This window comes from Rhyacophila brunnea, unplaced genomic scaffold (genome assembly GCF_057557595.1).
Source record: "Rhyacophila brunnea isolate RB1 unplaced genomic scaffold, BYU_Rbru_1.0 scaffold_16, whole genome shotgun sequence".
NCBI lineage: Eukaryota > Metazoa > Arthropoda > Insecta > Trichoptera > Rhyacophilidae > Rhyacophila > Rhyacophila brunnea.
Window position 1 is genome coordinate 19,498,070 of NW_028232816.1, and position 21,425 is coordinate 19,519,494.

A 21,425-nucleotide genomic window follows, 5' to 3' on the forward strand; every position below is an offset into this window, starting at 1 on the left:
TCAATCCAAGGTAAGTATTTTATATTATACAACTAATATTATGACAACAAATAAATATAGAAATTATTAATTATTATTATCTTATGATAGAATAATATGATCTAATTATCAATATGACATAACTCATAACTTATTTGTATTTAGTTTTAATTGGTATTGTTGTTGGCATGATTTTTTAGCGGTTATGTGTCAGGTTTATAACGTGATGGATCCACGTTTAAGGGCCCGCTGAAGAGCCCGCCGTTCAAATATAATTCAGTATAAAAAGGACCTCGGCGTCGTAACTACGTCAATTTAAATCGATCTTTTCGCAAAAATCACTAATCATCGGAGATTTTATTTCAAGAAATATTATTATTATTACTGATAATTTCTGCCGCGCGGAGAATTATTATTATTTTATGAACACCTGCGAGATGAAGCCGATCAGAAAACAGGGCTGTCAAAATAATATTAAGCATTCATATTTTTTAAATGTTAATTTCATCATAGTTTTTAATCAAACCTGTGCAAGTACGTACTGATAACTTGGGTGGATTTTGTAGCAAACATACTATTGATATATATACGGGTATATTATTATTATAACCCAATTCAAATCGAACATAGGTTGATACTCAAATACTATTATAGTATGTTTATGATTTCGACAAAATAATACGATGGTATAATTAATCCATATCAATTATTTGAAAACATTACATTCGCACTTTGCACAAAATTACAAACACATTCGAAGTTTGCCGCACACGTACAGACCACGTGATATTTGTTTACGCAAAATCGTCGCTTTTCAAAATGGCGAATTTGATTACCAGATTTTACTGCGATGAATCAGTATGTTCCTTTTTGTCTTTTTTTATTCGTAGGTTTGTTTACTATGTACACCGAGAAATTTCCATTTATAAACTCGGAAACGATTTTTACAGAAGAGTTTTGGAATATAATGCAACCAAAACTGGAAAAAATTCTATCATGGGTGTTGACTTCCTGAATTAGCTAACCCCAGGTCCATGCCACTACGTGAACCACAGTGGATATTAAGCCATTTCCACACTGGCAACAAGTTGCTGGCAACCTCATTAAATTTTACGATACTTACCATAATTGCTTAAGAAATTTTACAATAATTATCGTAAAATCTAACGAGGTTTCCAGCAAATTAACTTGTTGCCAGTGTGGACCCGGCATTAGGTGCACAAAACTTAAATAATATATATTATAAATAAAAATTTAAAATTATAAATATATATTATGATTTATGTCTTCGACAGCCCTGATGAAATAAATGTGAAATATGAGTCGGATCAGTCACAGAGCAAATTTATTAACACAAACAACTTTGACACGACCTTTTTATATTAACTAGTAGACCAGATATTATGGACCACATGTTAAAAAATCATATTTTCAATTCTCAAGGCCAATTCTGTAGAACGTCCTCTTAAGCATTGGGGGTTAAAAAAAAAACTGATTTATATAACAAAAATATAATGAAAACATAAACAAATTACAATCATCGTCTATCTCAGCATAAAAATAACGATAATAAATTACGATTAATTTCATAATAAAACATTCTTTTTAAAACCCGAGCGGTAACATGTCGGCTTGTAACGTCATGGGACCCGGATTCGAATTCCTGGTCTGGCAAATTCACATATTATTTTTAAATGTGTATTTGTACCCATAGTATGGATCTAATTGATTGAGCAAGTGGCTAATATCCATTTCTTGTAAAAACAGATATATGTGAATACAACTTCCTTCTGTTGAGGCGCGCCCATATGATTTTGTTAGAATCAAATATGGTAAAAAGAAAAATAAGTTATTAACTGAAGTAATTTAAGCTTTGTATCATCAAATTTAATATTATTTAACGTATTTCAAATAAATACATTTAATATCTTAAATTATTATTAGGCCGCAGAATATATAAATATATTATATAATTATACATTTAACCAGATAAATCTGGGTCTCAATATATATGAAAATTATGTAGATATAACTATGAAACTTTGTCCGTTAAAAAAACCATTACCAAAACTTCTCAGTAAAATAATGAAGTTATTACCAACATAATTTACAGAAAAGTGTCACATAAATTAGAATATTCTTAGAAAATAATATTATGTTGATCCTAGTAGAATTCAAACACACATTTTAGCCGTCTGAGTGACGTATCATACCACTCAACCACCGACTGTAATACTAACCTTGTAGAAAATATCTAATAACTATACTATCCAATATTGTAACAAATTTCATCAATCAAGTTAACCATTTTATTTTATTCAAATCACGGTAATAACAGGACCAATATGATTTAATATAATGGCGTTATGATAAGATTTCAGCTAAAAATTATATCTGCACAAAATTAAGAAGAAATTATTAATTATACTTTAAAGACTTTTCCAAGTTATGGATTTTCTATAAAAATTGTTACAAATATTAAATCATTACTTTATAATGATTATTATTTACGACTGATTCGTAAATAATTGTATCTGAGTTAATATCAGTACGTATAGACTTAAAAGCTTAGTTCAATGACAGTCGGATTTACGAAATAATATTTCTTCCAGGTAATCTAATGTATGTAGGTACTTAAATTGTTTCTTTGGCATAAAAAGAACCATGAGGCGCAATAACGGTATTTTTATTCCAGGAAATCAACTAAGGAAATACAAAGCTATCAGCTGTCATAATTTGTTTTCCTTTAGCAAAAATACAATTTAAACGCTTCCGATACGAAACAAACTGAACAGGGCAGACTTCCGTTTTATCCAGCCGGATATCCTGAAAGGGCGGGAAGAGTTGCAAAAATGGCGGCAGCGGAAAGAGGCTGCTTTCTCACAGTTTATTCTTTGTATAAATATTAAAAAGCGTCATTTTTATTGACGAAATTAGTTTGTTTTACTAGCGTACCTTAATTAAGTTATTACTACAATCAATAACAGTCGTATTTTCAGTCAGACTTTGAGCAGTATATTGAATCATATACGTATAAATATCGCATAATGTTGTCTCTTTAAATTAGGAATACTGAGTACTTGAGTTCTGGAGAAGTCGATAGTACCTATAATCCACCATACTCCTGTCGCTAGATAACTGGCACACTTTTCGCAAATCTATGGTACAGTTGTAAGATATGGTAACATGAGATGGTTTAAAACAATTATTTACTCTATACTGAAAGTTATTTTTTAGTAGTAAAAAACTTCTATATATTTGCAATAAAATGAACATTATCTCAAAGTTTCCCATAAATGCTTTTAAAAATATACGAAACTCATTTTTTTACTTTTATTAATATAAAATTCAATAAAAAAATCAAACTTTTAACATGTAATATTATGTCATATGAAAAAATTTCAATGTTAAGTAACACCGACCGTAGGTACTGTTTTTAATATGTTTAACAAAAAATATCTAATAATTGGTACAACTATCTGATTAATTTTCGATGCTGATTACGCCTATAGCAATGGCATCCATAGTAAACGATTATTAATTACATAATAACATCTATATTATTTTGAAAATATATATTGTATAATATTAACTAGTATAATTATTTATAATATACATAATGCAAATGTGTGTACAGCCTTTTTGTGAGGCTATTCAACTGTCATCCACATAATCAAAATGTATAAAAAGGTTTCAAAATATAAATATATGATTTAAAAATAAAGTAGCAAACGCTTAAAAATAGAGATAGAGTACCGAATTGCTTTTTTCAAGTCGACCCACGACGTGATTTCGGGTTTGTGTCACGCGTATTTAAAACAAACACAATGTAATATTATTCTTTCTGCTGTTAAAATTTCATCTATTTTATTTATCATATATCTACATAACAGTATACAATACAATAATAATAATGTTTTAACAGATACCTATTGGTAATATTTAAATTTTATACATACTTTTACTGTCCAATTTCTAGAGTTCTTTTAGGCCGCAAATCGTTTATCTTTCTCCAACAAGCAGTCATTGCTACTGGATAATATTACATAATATTTTACACCGTATACAGTTGGGCTGACATCATCCAATATACAAATATGTATGCTTTGTTCGAGCGTAAATAAATTGATATGCCAAAAATCAAACATATTTACTATCATATTGGAACAAAATCAATATATTTGCAAGTTCAATATTATAATTTCATGTTATACTCAGTAATCAATGTGTCTATCTGTGGTTCAGAATCTCTAAGTGGGTGTAAGACTATTTTGATTTCTGAACTATTTGATCATGTATGGAAATATGTACGAAAAACATTTTTTTCTAAATATTATTTAATATTTTTTTGATTTTACTTATATAATTTTCTATTTTATAAAAAAATAACCTATAATGCGCAAGGGGCTTCTGTGCTGTTTCAATTTTAAAAACATTATTTTGATGTCGGTAACAGAACAAAATCAATCAAAAAAAGTGTTGCTGTCACTGAAAAAATAGTTATTAATTAAATTATACGTGCACATTATAATATATTAAGGTGGTTCTTTAAATTAATATAGATTTTTCTTGAATTTTTTAAAAGATATAGTAGATATTCTAACCATTTGGATTTTTATCTGTACAACCTCACAGCATTGACAATATTCTATATTATATTATAAACTCAAACGTAAAACGTGGGGTACTTAAAAGCTTATGTATGAGCAAAGCACGTGTTATATTAAATATATATTTTATATGATATGAATACCAAGTGATATATAAATTCTGTCGAAAATATTTTATTACTTTTATCTTACATATTGCTGGGTTAAGTATACATATTTATGCATGTGTCGATGCCCTGATATCTTAATAGATTTTTGACAGTATCGGTTCACACTAATATAAGAATATTATTTATATTCTAGGTGAGTAACATTTTGGTGATTTTCAAAGAAAATATTACCATTATAATATTAAAAAGTTTACCTTCTTGACCTTTCTGTTCGAACAAAAGAAAATCTTCTTTATTTAAAAAAAATATGGAATGGGATAAATAACGCCTCAGGGATTTAATATTCGATTATATCGTTGGACAAAATACTTGGTGAACTTTGAGCCAGGAATTTTATTCAAGAAAAAATTGAGTACCACTTCTTTAAAACAGTTTCCTAACACAATTTATTTTAGTTTATTTATTATTAGATACTTCCTTTATATTTAGTAGGTCAAAGTTTCTTTATGGGCTATTGATTAAAGTTTATTTTAAATTAAAAATTGTTTAAAATTATACAAATAGGTAGGTATTATTATTTAACTTTATAATATGTGATCTTATATTCGATTAAGATAATATACTTTCAATCCCATCCTCATTCTATAAAATTGTAGCTACCCGTAGCGAGGGGTAGAGGTAGACTGTTAAGATTCAACATAAATAGTGCTCACTAAACTTTGTCAGTCATACTCTTATTTATTTTTATTGAACTTAGGATACAATTTATGGGAGATCTGACAAAAATAGTGCACACTTTTTCAGTTATACTTATAAGCCTTGCCTATTCCAAACCATAGCCGATAAAAAAATATTCTTCTACCTATAAAACATCTAAAATATTTATGGTTTATTTTATTGGAATAATTATTTTAGATATTTTATAGATATGTGAATATTTTTTTAACTATTATCTACTATGGCTTGGATAAGTCAATGTTTAATTGAATTTTAAAGACTGGCAAATACTATATTTACATTGTAGTCTTAGTGCAATCAAAAGAAATACGTTTGACTGACAAACTTCAGTGCGCATTAATAAATTATATCATATCTTAACAGCTTACCTCCACCCTTCGCCACTTCTGAGTGACATCATAACGTATTTAGTCAACATACACATTTCATAATGCCTATTTTATGACGAAAGTTTGATTATGTCCCAAACAATAAAAATAAATCGACTTACTCATGATATCCATGAAGTAAATGTTAACAACTCATCATTCGGAGGCAACATGTGTATATGTGTACAGTATTGGTACCTTAAAGGTATTATGGAACTGTAAAATTTCAATTCTTGCATACACTATAAGGTTGATCGGTATCTGTAACGGAAATTAATCAAGTTTTAAAAAATATTAATATTATGAAAAGGGTAATAATAAAAACAGGAATCAATGATTTTTAACCACTTTATTCAATTATTGGACATCAAAAATCATTGTTCACCACATTAAAATATTATAAGGTACCTACCTAAGTAATCTTCTAACCACATGTCATTGTGATTAATTGTTACTAATCAACTTTAATTTCCTGTGTAATATCCTAATAGTACACATTTTGATAATTGTATTACTTCTTAAAATATTTACATCGTATTTGCAGTATTTTAAATAAATCGGAAATATTTTCTTTATTCAATATTAAGTAAAACAAAGTTTTAAAAATGTTAGATTTTATCTATATTATAGAAATAACATAATTACTCATAAACATACAAATTTGAAAAACTCACGACATGATTTATAGATGGATCGATAGCTAAGAGATGAAAGGACTCACCCGAAAAATGAAAGACGTGAGTTTTGGTCCCACTTGTGGCATTTTTTTTTCTAAAAAGTACCTATGTATGTTTCTTTTCAAAATTATGTCACGTTGAATTGATTCTTCTAAAAATTAATTTGATGTAGGTAAATCAACATAGAGTGGCTCCATAGACACGGTAAAAGTGGCCTGCAGTTGTAGTGATATTGTTTACTAGCATTGGAGCAGGTATTTTAGTAAACAATTCTAATACACCTGCAAATCGCCCTTGTTTCCATTATATACTGATTTACCTATACCACAAATCATCAAAAATCAGACCGGCCAATAATAGGAAAATGTATAAGTTTTGCAATCAATTATTAACCACTGCCACATATTTTTTAGAAAATGCATTGAAAATACATACAATTATTTGATATATTCATGACATGATATTATTTACTGATTATAATTGCTGTTACAGATAATTTAATGTCATGCACATAAGTCAGTAATCACAAATCACACTCACTATATGATTATGGATAAATTTTTCGGAACTCACTAAGGTTTTATATTATGTGTAACCGATATAAATACACTTAGGGATTTTTTAAATTATCAAACAACACAATATTGGTTACACATATTACTAAAATGAATTGTATCTGAAACTGGTTAATAACAATAATTTTAGATAGAATAATAAATATAATAACATTTACAGATTTGAAATGTATTTTTACAACGTTGTTCTTATCTCGTATTCTTATTTGTCCGGTGGTTCTTTATCCGGTACAAATCTTGTAATCGATTTTTAACTAACTTCCCGACTAGCTAGACATTTGAAACTTTTAGAATATATCAGAACACGATGCCAATGCATTTTTTAATACTTTTAGCCATCTTTAAGTAGAATTGAATTCATTTTCAGTTAATTCAGTTTTGTATGAAAAGTTATTTCGACACCATTATTGGTCTGGGGTCCTAGCAACTAAATTATTAATATATACGTGCGTTACTATGGAAATCGATATGACATGTCAAGATGACATTTCAGTATTATTTCTATCAAGTACAATTTTTTTGATCGTTTAAGCTAGTCATGTCAAGTTTATATGATTCAACAGAAAATTTAAAAACGTTGTATATAAAAAGTTCTTTTTATCTTGTAATTATTTATTACTATTATACATAATAATAATATATATAACGTCAATCAAAAATTATATTTGTTTTAACATATCTATTAAAACTACAGTAAGATATAAAAGATATTATATTATCTGCCATAGCCCAGTATGCATTGCAATACCATGGTTGAAGTCTTAGCTGGTTGTATAATTATGTCATTTCTTTACATATCTTGAAATGAGGATGAACTAATATAAAAATCAGTTATATAAGAATAAATCTTTAAAAATAATATATTAAACCAATTATATATTACAGTATTCCAATTTTTATCGTTTACAAAACATTAATAATGTTTAAAATTTAAATAACTTCTCACTAACTGATTTTATAACGCAACGAAAATTAAATATTTTATCGTTCTACATTTCAATTTTCTGTAATTTTTCCTCTTAAAAATGCAGTTTATTTACATTTTAAATAAAATTATAAACATTTTTAAAGTAAGCTATTATGTCAGACAGTAATAAATTCACGTGTTTATTATTCAATCGTAATGTCGCTATTTTCACAAATCACATTTCCTGAAACACGTCGGTAAAACGGCATGCGATTTTACCGTCCCACTGAAAATCGGAAGTTTTCGCTTCACAATGCGATTTTAGTTCAGACATTTTCCGACAGAGGCTATCCGCGCTAGACTTTATTTTGCACTTTTACTAGTATTTGAAAAGAGAAAATAGCGAAAAAGGCATTCAACAGCGTGCCATATTCACCCCTACGACGAATGACAAAGAAGTTGTATTAGCGGATAGTGCTCTGTGAAATACGTTATTTTTACAACTCTACTACTGAGTTATAAATAGAATAGGATTTCAGGCTGTATTCTACATGGATATACGGAGTATATTTGTTTGTCCTGTATGATGAACCTGATCAAATTTGGACTTGGCTTGAAATCAGTGTGGGATTTTCGATGTTGTGTTAACCTAGGTCTTTTTAGAGGAGATGGGGAATACACGTCTAGGTCAGTAGAAAGCGTTACATAACAAGTTGCGCGATCAATGTTGCCGGCTACAAACTGAAAAGCATTGGATACAATTGATTTTCGCGGTACTTTTAGCAATGATAGTTTTATATAAGAATATACTTTTTTTTTTTAAATGCACGTTTAGGTAACAAAACGAGTATTGATTTAAATAGCGCTTGGTTACATAATAAAACATAACTAATTTCTCAGCTGCTACATAAATGAATCAAAATTGGCTTCTCACTCATATTTAGGCATGGTAATGATTTAATAATATGTAGTACTTATATTTTTCTATTTGTTGATATCTTATAACTAAGAATCGTAGTCCGGCTGATTTAGCCTTCTCTATCCTTCTTGGTATTCGTGGGTAGAGCCTGTATCGGCAGAAAATCTGACATTCTTGAATTGGTCCTTCCAACTTGTCCAATCTTTTCCTCATTTTACAACGTTTTTCTTAGCTCGTATTCTTATTTGTCCGGTGGTTCTTTGTCCGCTACAAATCGTGCAATCTATTTTTAACTAACTTCCCGACTAGCTAGACATTTGAAACTTTTATAATATATCAGAACACGATGCCAATGCATTTTTTAAATACTTTTAGCCATCTTTAAGTAGAATTGAATTCATTTTCAGTTAATTCTGTTTTGTATGAAAAGTTATTTCGACACCATTATTGGTTGCTAGGGGGGTCTGGGCCATAGCAACTAAATTATTAATATATACACGCGTTACTATGGAAATCAATATGACATGTAAAAATGACATTTTAGTATTATTTCTATCAGTACAATTTTTTTTGATCGTTTAAGCTAGTCAAGTCAAGTTTATAATATGATTCAACAGAAAATTTAAAAACGTTGTATATAAAAAGTTCTTTTTATCTTGTAATTATTTATCTGATAAAATACTAAAAGTATATATAGAATATTATCTTGCTTGCGGACTAAATGACCTAAAAATTAAAAAGTGTATGTTTCCAATCTGGAGTGTTCGCTGATAATTGACTAGTTTGACCATTCAGCTGTCCACAAGACTCTCAGCATCCTCTTCCAGCACCACATTTAAAATCCCCCTTCTCTATTTCTTAATTCTAACCCTCCAATATTGGATGCATACGTGCAAATGTATTCGCTTTTGCTTTTCCAACTCAGATGCAGTCTCGGCATAGCATCAGTTTCACATCCACCATTATCAGAGATGCTCGACCCGAAGTGAATATATTCGGTGACCACATATTATAATATGTCTTTCAACAGTATGCTGGGTTTTTACATATTACGTACTTACTATTACAATTTATGAACATCACTTTTATCATGAATATTTTAGGATATTAATTTCAAAGTCGATAACCTCCATTTTTTACTTTTTTTATATTTTTCTTGATTTTGATTCTATAAATACTTTTCCATCATATACCAAATCCAGCTTCATTTGTTAATTAAATGGAATTAAACCGGAAGTTGATTCCAAGTTGTTTATATTCACCCACTATCTTTTTTTTTATATTGTACGCTTAACTGTAAACAAAATGTGTTATTCTACTCATATATTTTTAATTGCTTTTTAATATTATATTGTTTTCAAAAATAAACTATTCTATTTACAGTCCAAAGTGCGCTTGATGGTTTTTTTCGATTATCTCAAAATGGAGGTTACGGACTATGAAATGAATAGCCTCATTTTCACCATTATGCAAAGTTTAAATAATTATTGAGATGACTACACTTAAGTTAGGTAAGTTTAAATAACACTAGTAAATACCTTTTTATCAATAGTTGGCGAATTCCGATGATGATGTTGTCGTCTTTGCCATTTTTTTTTTAAATTTTATATGTATATATTCATCTATAACAAATCTACTACCAGCGAAAAAACTCAGTAGGTATGTATATTTTTTAATGTTAGTTAATCAATTGACCAATAAATTATTAACGGTTTATTCATCTAAATCAGGGCATATGAGTCTGCAAAATTATTAAGTAACTTAATAGACGACAGGTTTTTTGAAGAATGATCCGTGCTCTGATTTCAAATACATATTGACTACAAACAACATTTTACGGCATTGATCTAGTTACGTCATTGACACTTCCAACCCCCTGATTTAGAGAAAAGCTATGATCATATATTATTTCACCACTGGTATTCAATTGGTAGATATAATAATTATTAAATATATGCAAGTATTCACTTACTTATTCTGTATTTAGATTCTACGGCATTTTTGTATTAGCTTTCGTTGTGTACCTACCATATTTGTTTTAAATTTTGCCTCTACGTGCTCCTCTTTCCTATGGGCACTTTTAACTTAAAGTCATGTACATTGAGTGAATGGCGACCATAACCCAGTCGCACATTAAAAATCGTCTCGACCAGGATATAGTAGGAAATCAAAACCGGGCTCAACGTTGCAACTTTCTTCCGTGCGCATAAGCATGGCCATACCGGGACAGTGACGTCACGTGGCTAACCGAAATAAATGAAAAAGCAAGTGCGACATTTTGGCAGTATACCGGCGACCCGTGTCGAGTGAATTTTTTAAAATTAAATTGTCGCCTTTGAACCGTGTATCTCCACATTAACTTAAACATATTTTGTTAAAACCGACAAAACCACAGCGACATATTTGACGGGTTGTAGTCAAGACAAGTTTTGATGTGCGACCCGGCTAAGTCTTTGGTAGCTTCTCCTGAGACATTCCCATTCATAACAAATATATAAGGCTTCATACCAAACGTAGGGTCCCATGATACGCTCGATTAAGACCGGGTGTGGTTTGGTAAGCCCATTAACTTCCAAGCTTCGTCATTAGAGAACCCTTTTTTCACCATAATATTGTCTCAAATGCGACCCATCATAATTCTCAGTCTACTTAAGTCTTAAATAATAAATATGGCTCTCTTCATTATAAAGATTGTTTCATCAAAAATGACAATGTAGGTATTTTTGAAAATTATCCGTTGATGTACATTTTACATGTTTGTCAATAGAATTGAATAATGTATGATGTGGGTAATAAAAATATATAACAGTTTTACCAATAATTTCATGTGTAAATAAAAAATGTACCTAAATATATATGGTATAGTTTGAAGCGGAATCGTTTCATCTATTATATAAAATTATGCACGATCGCATGTTTTCATAAGTAGGTAGTTATGTTATAATAATGTCATATTGATTTGAATATAATATTGCTCTTGTGGTTTATTTATACACAGCCGGTGAAAAAAATCGTTAATCCCGTGTCCATAAATACACTTTCACCTGCTACCGGAAGAAAGTTTGTTCCGGCTGACTCGCACCAGTTTGGAAAATTCGATCGGTCTCCAGTCAGCAGACTCGTTCAGCGAATAGCAACCAGCTCCGGGGGGCGGCAAAGCAAGGCCGCCACCGGCTGGGCCGCAAAAGCTTCGCTCAGTTCTCGCCAGATCGCCGCACAGCGCGCAACCCAAGAACAAACCTCAATACGCCCCTTTGTCCTCTCCATAACCTCAAAATTCAGATCACACCACCAAATGTCAAAATTGCCCGCCATTAGTATTTCCCCGCAATCTAAATAATTTCAAAAATCGAACGTCAATATTTATTTTCTTTAATTTACGGTTGATCAATTCGAATCTTTCACGGGCGGGTGTGCATTTTCTGTTTTATATTATTATTTTGTGATCTATTATTTTCAAAGTGGAACAAACGCGAAGGACGTCTGTCTCCCTTGCACGCGATCAAAACACGTACGGTGCGATGTGAACCGTTTTACTTTCGTCTCTTTCTCATCCCCCTGACTCAATTTTCGATCGTGTGTGCTATAAAAGCTCAAATGGAAATCCTGTGAATTTTCACCGTTTTGTTACGTTGATGCGTTTTTTAAAAATTATATATTAGATACGTCATAATATTTTGTACATACATTAAGGCTTTTTGTAAAATTTTACACCACACTTTGTTGAGAAGCATTTTATCATTAAAGTTATTCTATAAATAGAATCTCCACGGCTGTGCATTGTATTAAGGCTAGATTTAATGATTGATTTATACACGAAAATTTTCAAAAGCTTATAGTTAACTACAATATGTGGAATATTTTTGTGCGTATTGAAAATTACATTATATTAAATACACAAGTGCTTGCGTGCTAAGAATCCCTCCGCTACCGTCCATTGAATAATAATTATTTACTTTGGAGAGATTTAAAAATAAGCTAATTAATTGTTGTACCTTTATTGTGATTGCTTAATCTAACCTTGGGTTGTGAATGCTTTTTTCTTGGCAATACTTCTTAATAACTGTAAATTAAATCACAAGTACTGACGTTTTTTTTAAACAAACGTGCAAACCGTTTTTTTCGTATAAAGAAATATCAGTCTGCTTTTATACATTAAACATAAATAAATATATTATTAATTACTACTATCACCTGAACGATTAAATCATATCAACTTGTTGCGTCGACACAACGGTATTGTTAAACGAACGTATAATTAACATCTTAAATAGTATTGCATTTGATTGAGTCTTATGAAACAGTATTTTGCAAAATATTTCTACGCACCATAAACAATAATTAAATAAAATTGCGACGCCCTAACGGAACGCGTACCTTTGACCTTTGAGAGAAATCCGCGACGATTTTAACTCACCGGATTTGTCCGTGATTCCCTGTCAAGATCTGATAAGCACCTCTCGGTATTTAATTACGGCAACCCCCCATACCTTCAAAACCACAGGTATAAGTAAACTCTTTAGAGCACCAGAAAATCAATACAGCTGTAAGGTAGTGTATATTGTACTATTTACATAATATTGTAGTGTAATATTTTATAAATATTCTTCTTAAAACACACAGCTGCTGAAATATAATAAATAGCATGAATATTAATGAAATATTTTTATTCATTTCTATTATTAAATAACTATCTCTATCTCTCTCTCAAATACTTGTTGCACTACTTCATATTATTACATAACACCCAGTCTATGTCGGGATTCTTTCCTATTACAACTAAATTTTAGTATATATTTTCTAAAAATAATAACTTAGTTCCTAATTTAGTTTCTATTAGACGCTATAGAAAACACACTTTAGCGAAAAAACTGCAGTATTATAGAAAGTATTATAAACTATTTTTAACAAGCTAATAATATTTCATTGCATAGTATTATGTATTGCTAATCTATATAAATATTTTCACTTTTTTAAAGGGCGCCGAAATTATTTTTTAAAAAATAAGAAATATTTTTGTAATCTAATATACCCACTACTATTTCTTATCACTGTTATATCAATTGCATTAAAAGGGTTTAAAAAAATAATTTCAAATAATATTGCTAATAGTAAAAGCACTGCTCATATAAATAAAATATTTTAATAGACAATTAGATGTTAATGTTATTTTAAAATAAATTATATTGAAGATAAACTTGAAACGGTTGAATACATGAATAAGAACATTAAATTATAAATCAATTTCTTTTCTATCAAAAAATCTATTTTTTTTAAACTTATTCTTTCCAATACTGTTCCACTATTTTATTTCAAATTCTCATACGCAATTATTTTCAAACTTGCCTAATGTTCCATAAACTTTCAAAATTTCCTTGCAAAATCCAATGATCAATTCCGTGTAACGTTCTGGGTTTTTTTCATACCCAAAAGTTTTGTTCATACTCCAAACCCAAAAAATCAACCTTATCAAATCAACCAGAATTTATTATCCTATGTCACCTCTCCCGAGTGGACCTCTACCACAAACGCCTTGATTTATCCTAAACAGTAGTGTTCATAACCTGCATATCCAAGTATCCCCATGTGAGTTACATTCTTCAACTCTCACCCCAGTGATCCTGACAAAATAGCCTTAACTTCTCCTTAAACAGTAGTGCTCCCTGCCTTTATATCCATGTGAGTTATTTTCTACCTTCGACTTCTTCCTCTGTCGCGCTTTATTTTGGCATCGCAGTGTTGACAACTTCGGAAGAGTGGCGCGGCACGGTTTCGCGCGCCTCGTGGCGGCTCGCCATGCCATTTGGCGGCTGCGCAGGGCAGGGTCTACTCCTTGCCCTGCAGACCATCAACAAGACCAGGACTCCAATGGGGCACTGTACGTCTTCGACTCTTTATATTCTATCTCTGTTGTCTGTCTTTATGTTGTCTTTCACAAACCTAGCTTACTGTGGACACCCTTTTTATTTTGCTTTTCCAATAAGAGATCTTTCCTCTGTATTTATCTTTATTTTTAAATAATAAAAAACACCCATCACATAGCATTAATAATATCCACCTTTAATATATAATGCATAGAATAAAATGATATTAGATAAAAAATGCATGAATTTTATAGGTACCTCTATTAAGTAATTAGACATACATATTTCAAATACTAACTTACTTAACATAAATAAATCAATTGATATTCACACTAGTTCACATTTAATTTTATAAATCACGTTTTCGCTTTTTCACGTACTATCATTGTGTCACAATAATATCTACAGTTTATTCTTATAGTAAATTATTTATTTATATTAAATACGTTTTAAGGCGTATTTTTCTATATAAGATTATACAAGAAATTGAAAATGTTATCCATACCAGTAGATGAAAGGTATTATCAAGTTTTAATGTTAAAGTCATTTACACTTCCATACATATTTACACAAAAACAATGCATTAATAACATTGACCCTGGTCATGTTATTTGGGACCATTACCATGGATCATCTAGATCAGGGGGGGCATACTTTTTGGATGGAGGGCCAAATTCAAGAATTCAAAATGAGCGGCGGGCCGCAAGTAAAATACCATTTTTAGATATATTACACTATTTATTATCACGAAAAATAAACATTACAAAAAAATTAATGAGAAGAATGAAACTGTTGCACATTTTTGAACATTTTTTTAAAATTCAGGTGTTAATTTTGTAGTTGATATTTTATTATGATTATATTATATGATTATTGAGATTCATTATTGAAAATGTTTGTTCACATATATAGGTTGATCCAAAAATAACGAACATTTTTCTTGCATAATCTTTAAGTTGGTCGAATTTGTCTGAATTAAGGGCATTGTAAAATTTGGAGATTTCTTCACGACAATGCAAGTCTCTTAAATCAGTGTCACACTGCAGATCAATAATCTCAAGTTGTAACTCTGTCGGTACACTATCAATGTCTATTGAAATCGATGTTCAACGTAGAAAATAGTGGTTACATAGTGTGAGACGAGACGAAAGGAAGACGTACTGAGATAATACATTTACGAAACAGCAAATTCTTAAAATTTTAATATATTGTCAATATTTATCAGAAGTACAATTAATACTAATACTAATAATACCCGGCGGGCCGCAGTTTGCCCTCCCCTGATCTAGATGAAATTAATCCCATTTGTTTGTTGTTTGTAATATCCATCACTTTTTGTATAAATGACCTATCTCTAAATGTTTTATTAAAATCAAAAAACATTTTTTTTCAGACAGCGATCACTGTTTATCGTTTTTGCTTTACATGCATTATTAATTTGAAATATATAAATAATGAAGTGACCAATAGACAGTTCTAATCTTGATTGCATGATACATTTTTCCCCTTAGACAGCGAACAAATGGTATGATCGCCGGAAGTTTACAAGGCAAGTTTTATCGATTTTGGTATTACTTCGCTGACCTATATCTTGTCAATAGACAAAATTCATATAGGCAAATCAACATTTTTAGGATATACAATATAATCATGACCAGATATAATATAGCGTCATCTTCACTGTCAACGGGGCGATCCACCACCCAATGAAAGCCTACCCTAACATCTCCCACTTGCATTAGTCTCGAATTCTTTTAGCCACGTACATCCACCGAATCCGAAATGAGTTAGTCAATCCAGCAGATTTTAGGATGGCCACGTAGATATTGATTAACCTACAAGTACTACAGTGTCCAACCCATTGCCATGTTATCTACTTAGTGACCTCAGTCAGAACCTGCCCTTTAAACAGTCATGCACAATTTTCTACGTGAATGCATCATTACCAATGACATATTAAATGGACAACTCACTTCATACCGGCGCGCACGAGAAATTGTGCATGAAAGTCATTCAAAGATGTATAGGTAGATGTCACGTGACCTGTGACCATATGACGTTCCATTTCCATTATGCGATACAAGCTTCGAGAATTTATAGTAATATAACCTTTATTGTAATGGCGTATTAGTGTCATGACTCATTGCGTTAGAAACAGATTCTCGGTTACTTACGACTTCTCGGAGATTAGACGCAAGTGCGCCCAGCGCATCACAGGCGACTGTCCAATGGTTTCTGTCATTCAATTGCATTGAATAAACATTCATCAATATCTTAAAATGGCATTTTATGAATAATAAAGAATACTAACACATAAAAAGTGATATCCAATTTTTCTTGGAGTGTTTAGTAGATTTTTTTTACAATTTTTAACTAGGCACATTGGCATTTTGTAACACAATAATAACGGTGGAGTCGAAACCTGACAGTCAGAAATTTTGTATGGGCAGACCCAGCGGTGTCGCCAGACCGCTTGCAAGCAGAATGTTCATTTGAGCGTAGGATACCGATATTAAAATATGAATTTCGCCATCCGGCAGACCCGACACAAAGTGTGTGTCATTTTATTTTCTAGATGCTTCGTCCATATTAATGTCATTGATCATGACTGATTCGTGACATCATTGCTAAAAGCTACGTTTCCATAGTCAAAGTTAGAGGCTGCCTGTGAAATAGTCACCAGCTTTTATGAGAATGCAAAATGCAGTTTTATTGAGTCATAAGCATTTTTTTATGATTCATGACTTAATTACATGATTGTTTCTACGGGAATAGTGAGACGTTATCAATGATGAAGATAAAAACCGACTCACGTGTCAAAATGCTGACTCAGATACCTAATCACTCAACTGAACTAATCGATCAGTCTCCGAGTCACTACTGAGTGACTCGATTCCCAATGCTGTGGAACAGTATCTTTAAAAGTGACTCTCATTGTGCTTAAAGCATAATGTGTGATACTAGTGTTTAAATTATTTTATGCATGGAGAGATTAAACACTACGAGTAGCGCAACGTGACATAGAAAAGCGCATATTGGGTATGATGCGAAAAATCCACACAATAAACAAATGGACAAGCATACATACAATATAAATAGTTATAAAAATGATAGTTTATTTTTGTAGAGAAATAATATTATTGTATTGCCTACACAAAGTTATATTACTCACATAATATAGCTAAGTACATCGTCATATTATTTAAGGCAATTCCATCATACTCTACTAACTTGCAGCGACTGTAAACACTTAAACTTTTTTTAAATTTAACTTTCTGCGATTGGTAATCGTTATAAATTACATTTTTAAATGATTCTTGTCTTATGTTCATCGAGTTTCTTTTTGCGGCTGTAAAAGGTAAGTTTTTTTCCGAGCGGCTCTGAATAAAATAAACGTTCCACATTTAAAAGTTTTATTTGTACCAACTTAAACAAAATAAATTACGTTTAAATATTTTTTAATAATCTATTATTACTTTGTAAAATAATGTATATAATATTTGGTAAGTATTTCTTATTATAACAGAAACAGCTAAGTGAATAAAATCTAAATATATTATTTTTTAAGTGTTGTTTTTATTCTAATATTCACCCATTTCATAAAAATAGTATTTTATTCATTAAAAAATGTATTCTGTCTAAAAAAATTAAAACACATGGTAAATCTTATCTTACCAAATATTACAATTTGGTTAAATCATTTGAGACCAAGGTCAACTATAAGCAGGCCAAGGCACTAAATAGTAAATAAGCTACTATGGTAGTGCTGGATGTTGATTATCTTCGAATGCAATGCGGTAACCTGTTAACAGTAGGCTTTTTATTACGAACGTAAATATTTCATCACATAGTTTTGTATATTCATATTATTTTAGCTTTGCCTTTTTTGTGTTATATATTTATTAATTAGAAACTTTTATTTTTGTTAACTCATCGTGTTCCTCTTTCCATTGGGCATTTTTTATTACAAAGTCTCTGTAAACTCAATCGAAGCACAGTAGTTGAATGCTTTATACATATTGAATCCGGTGCCTCCTGATGAAAGGCCAGCGCCTTACGCATTAGATTACGAGGGCTTCTGATAGTTACAATAATATAATATGAAAAATAATTCATTATTTAATTAGGTATATATAAATATTTGAAATAAAATCCAATAATATCATGAAAAATATTGTTCATATTATTATATACCTACGCACCCTGAACAGAAAATTGGAAAAATCTTATTTACCACTGTTCCAATAAACATTTTTTCTTAGTAAACACAACGCTGCTTGTATTTGAATAAATTTTCGGATCGCGTGCAAGCTGAGACCAGAATTTTCTTCTACCACAATGAGTTCAGTATGTAAAATATTTTTTGTAACAAAGTTTTGTTATGTTAATTTTTTTAACAAAGTAATTCTTACCCCAAAACATACATTCCAGCATTTAAAAGTTGTTGTTAGTAGAGGTGGGTGAATTCATTTTTTAATTGAATAAATACGCGGTATTTTACTGATTAGCTTTGCGAATTTTTAATGAGGCCAATTATTAAAAAAAAATACAAAAGTATTATCTAAAATTTCTATAATGTTTAAATACAATCATCTTTGATGTGTAATTTAACTATACTAAGTAATCCATTAATATAGCATAAAAATATACCTCTAATAATAAATTTATATAAGAAACCCTTAGTGAAAAGCTCGATAGTATCCAACTAACTTAACATTAGTTAATCTTATATTAAAGCAAGTTTCATTATCTATGTGTAATAAAATTATCACCTTGTAAGTAAAATATTATATAACCACAATAAATCACCAGGCTATATCATCAAACTATGCCACGATTTCTTGTTGTGTCTACCCCAAATCTCGTAGATAAGTCTTGTAGCTGCGTTGCAAAGTAAACTTCTTAGTCTGAGTTGATCTTTCAGAAACGAAAACATAATCTGTGGGTCTAAGTCTAAGCTAAAAGACTATAGAAATGTTGGGTTTTCACAACATCTAAAAAATCAGATTAGTTACTATTGAATCCAACTCTTATCACTAGTAAAATTATGTGACAATTGAAAATTAGTTCTAAAGTCGTTAACATCATCACTCGGTATTAGATATGTGACGTTTCATGTACGACTGATTTTACAGGAGTCAAATCCTACCGGTTAAACAGTCATGCACCATCTTCTATATTCTATGATAATGCATATTGCTAAAGACCACCGGCTTTGAATGCGAATACGTCAAAACCAACTTTGACTTGATGACATAATTGTATCAACGAGAATAGTGAGACGTCATGCAAACTTGCATGCTATTGAGCAATACGTTCATGTTTCTACATAACTCAAATGAACGAATCAGTCAGAAAGGATAATTACTAATTGAACGAAAGTTTCAGAGTCACTACTGAATCACTTGGTTCCTATTGCTAATCGGTATCTATTTATTATTTGATTAATAATTGAATTTGAGTTTTTAATAATTTATTATTACGATTTTAGAGTACATTGTTTCGTTATTCGCATTTTTAATATGTAATAGTATTTATCTATGTATCTAGTAATACAAGTTTATCGAGGGAACTGATTTTTCATATAAGTAGTACCCTCATTTGGATAAATAGTGTCAGTTGTTTGCCCAATTTCCAACGGTTCGCCACAAACCACGAAGTGATATGCGTGCTGCGGAGAACCACAGATTTTGACCCATACGATTGTATCGATGTGTAACAAACTTTTGACGCTAGTATTGACAGCAAAACGCTGTGAGAAATTCCGAATCACCCTTTATAAACACTGAAACCTTATAAAAAATATAAAAAGAGAAATCCCTTGCCAACAGTAGTGTAATAATAATATGATGTGCAATCTTAATTTAGCAAGCCTCTCTCCATAACGTCGGTATGTCATATAAAGATTTAATAAACACATCATCTCAATGTTCGATTCCAAAATGATCATACGAGCCTTCTTAGCGCGAAGGTTGTATTAACAGATTTTTTACGAGATATAGATATTGCTCACTTGTTCAACCTTTTAGGTCCACGCTCTATATGCAAACACACATTGAAAAACGATATGTAAAATTACCAGACCCGGGATTCACATCATTATATTATAAACTGACATGTTACCGCTCGGCCATCGTTGGTATTGAAAGATTTTTATACTAAATCTAAACTAATCGTAGTTTTTATCAATCGTAAATTATTCTTTTTTAGTCAATTATGAAAACCTGTTAGATTCTTATTATTCAAACTCAAAGCCATTATAAAATTATATATGAATTTGGATGTGCTCTATTGGCAGAATTTAGAACTTCTAAGATTTTAGTGCAATAAATGGTAATAAAAACGAATAAACAAACCTCGCCACTGATACGTGCAAGGATCAAAGTAGATATTAACAAAAGACATGCTCTCTTTTAGACAGTATTTTCTTCTCTATGTAAATTTTTAGGATCATCTTAAACCGTTTTCATACATCAATAACTAATTCATATAAGAACGTCTTAAATATGCCAATGCATACGATATAAATATAATAGTATACACAATGCTATTATGATATAAGTATGGATATTTTAGAATTTTGATCAACTCATTCCATAATAAATAATTTGTGTAAATATTTCGAATATCATTACTATAAATATAAAGATATATATTTTTTTACAAATTATCATCACA

At 30.4% G+C, this 21,425-nt stretch overlaps 1 protein-coding gene across 2 annotated transcripts in view; it reads left to right on the plus strand.

Moving 5' to 3' along the window:
- Positions 1-14,573: 14,573 nt before the first annotated feature.
- Positions 14,574-21,425, plus strand: part of Ih (hyperpolarization activated cyclic nucleotide gated potassium channel Ih) — a 297,036-nt gene continuing 290,184 nt past the window's right edge. The window contains exon 1 of one of the 2 annotated variants that reach the window (XM_085943435.1): positions 14,574-14,761. The gene's annotated coding sequence lies outside the window, so the exon portion shown is untranslated. The remainder of the gene's footprint in view (positions 14,762-21,425) is intronic. The other variant, XM_085943436.1, reaches the window with a different exon arrangement.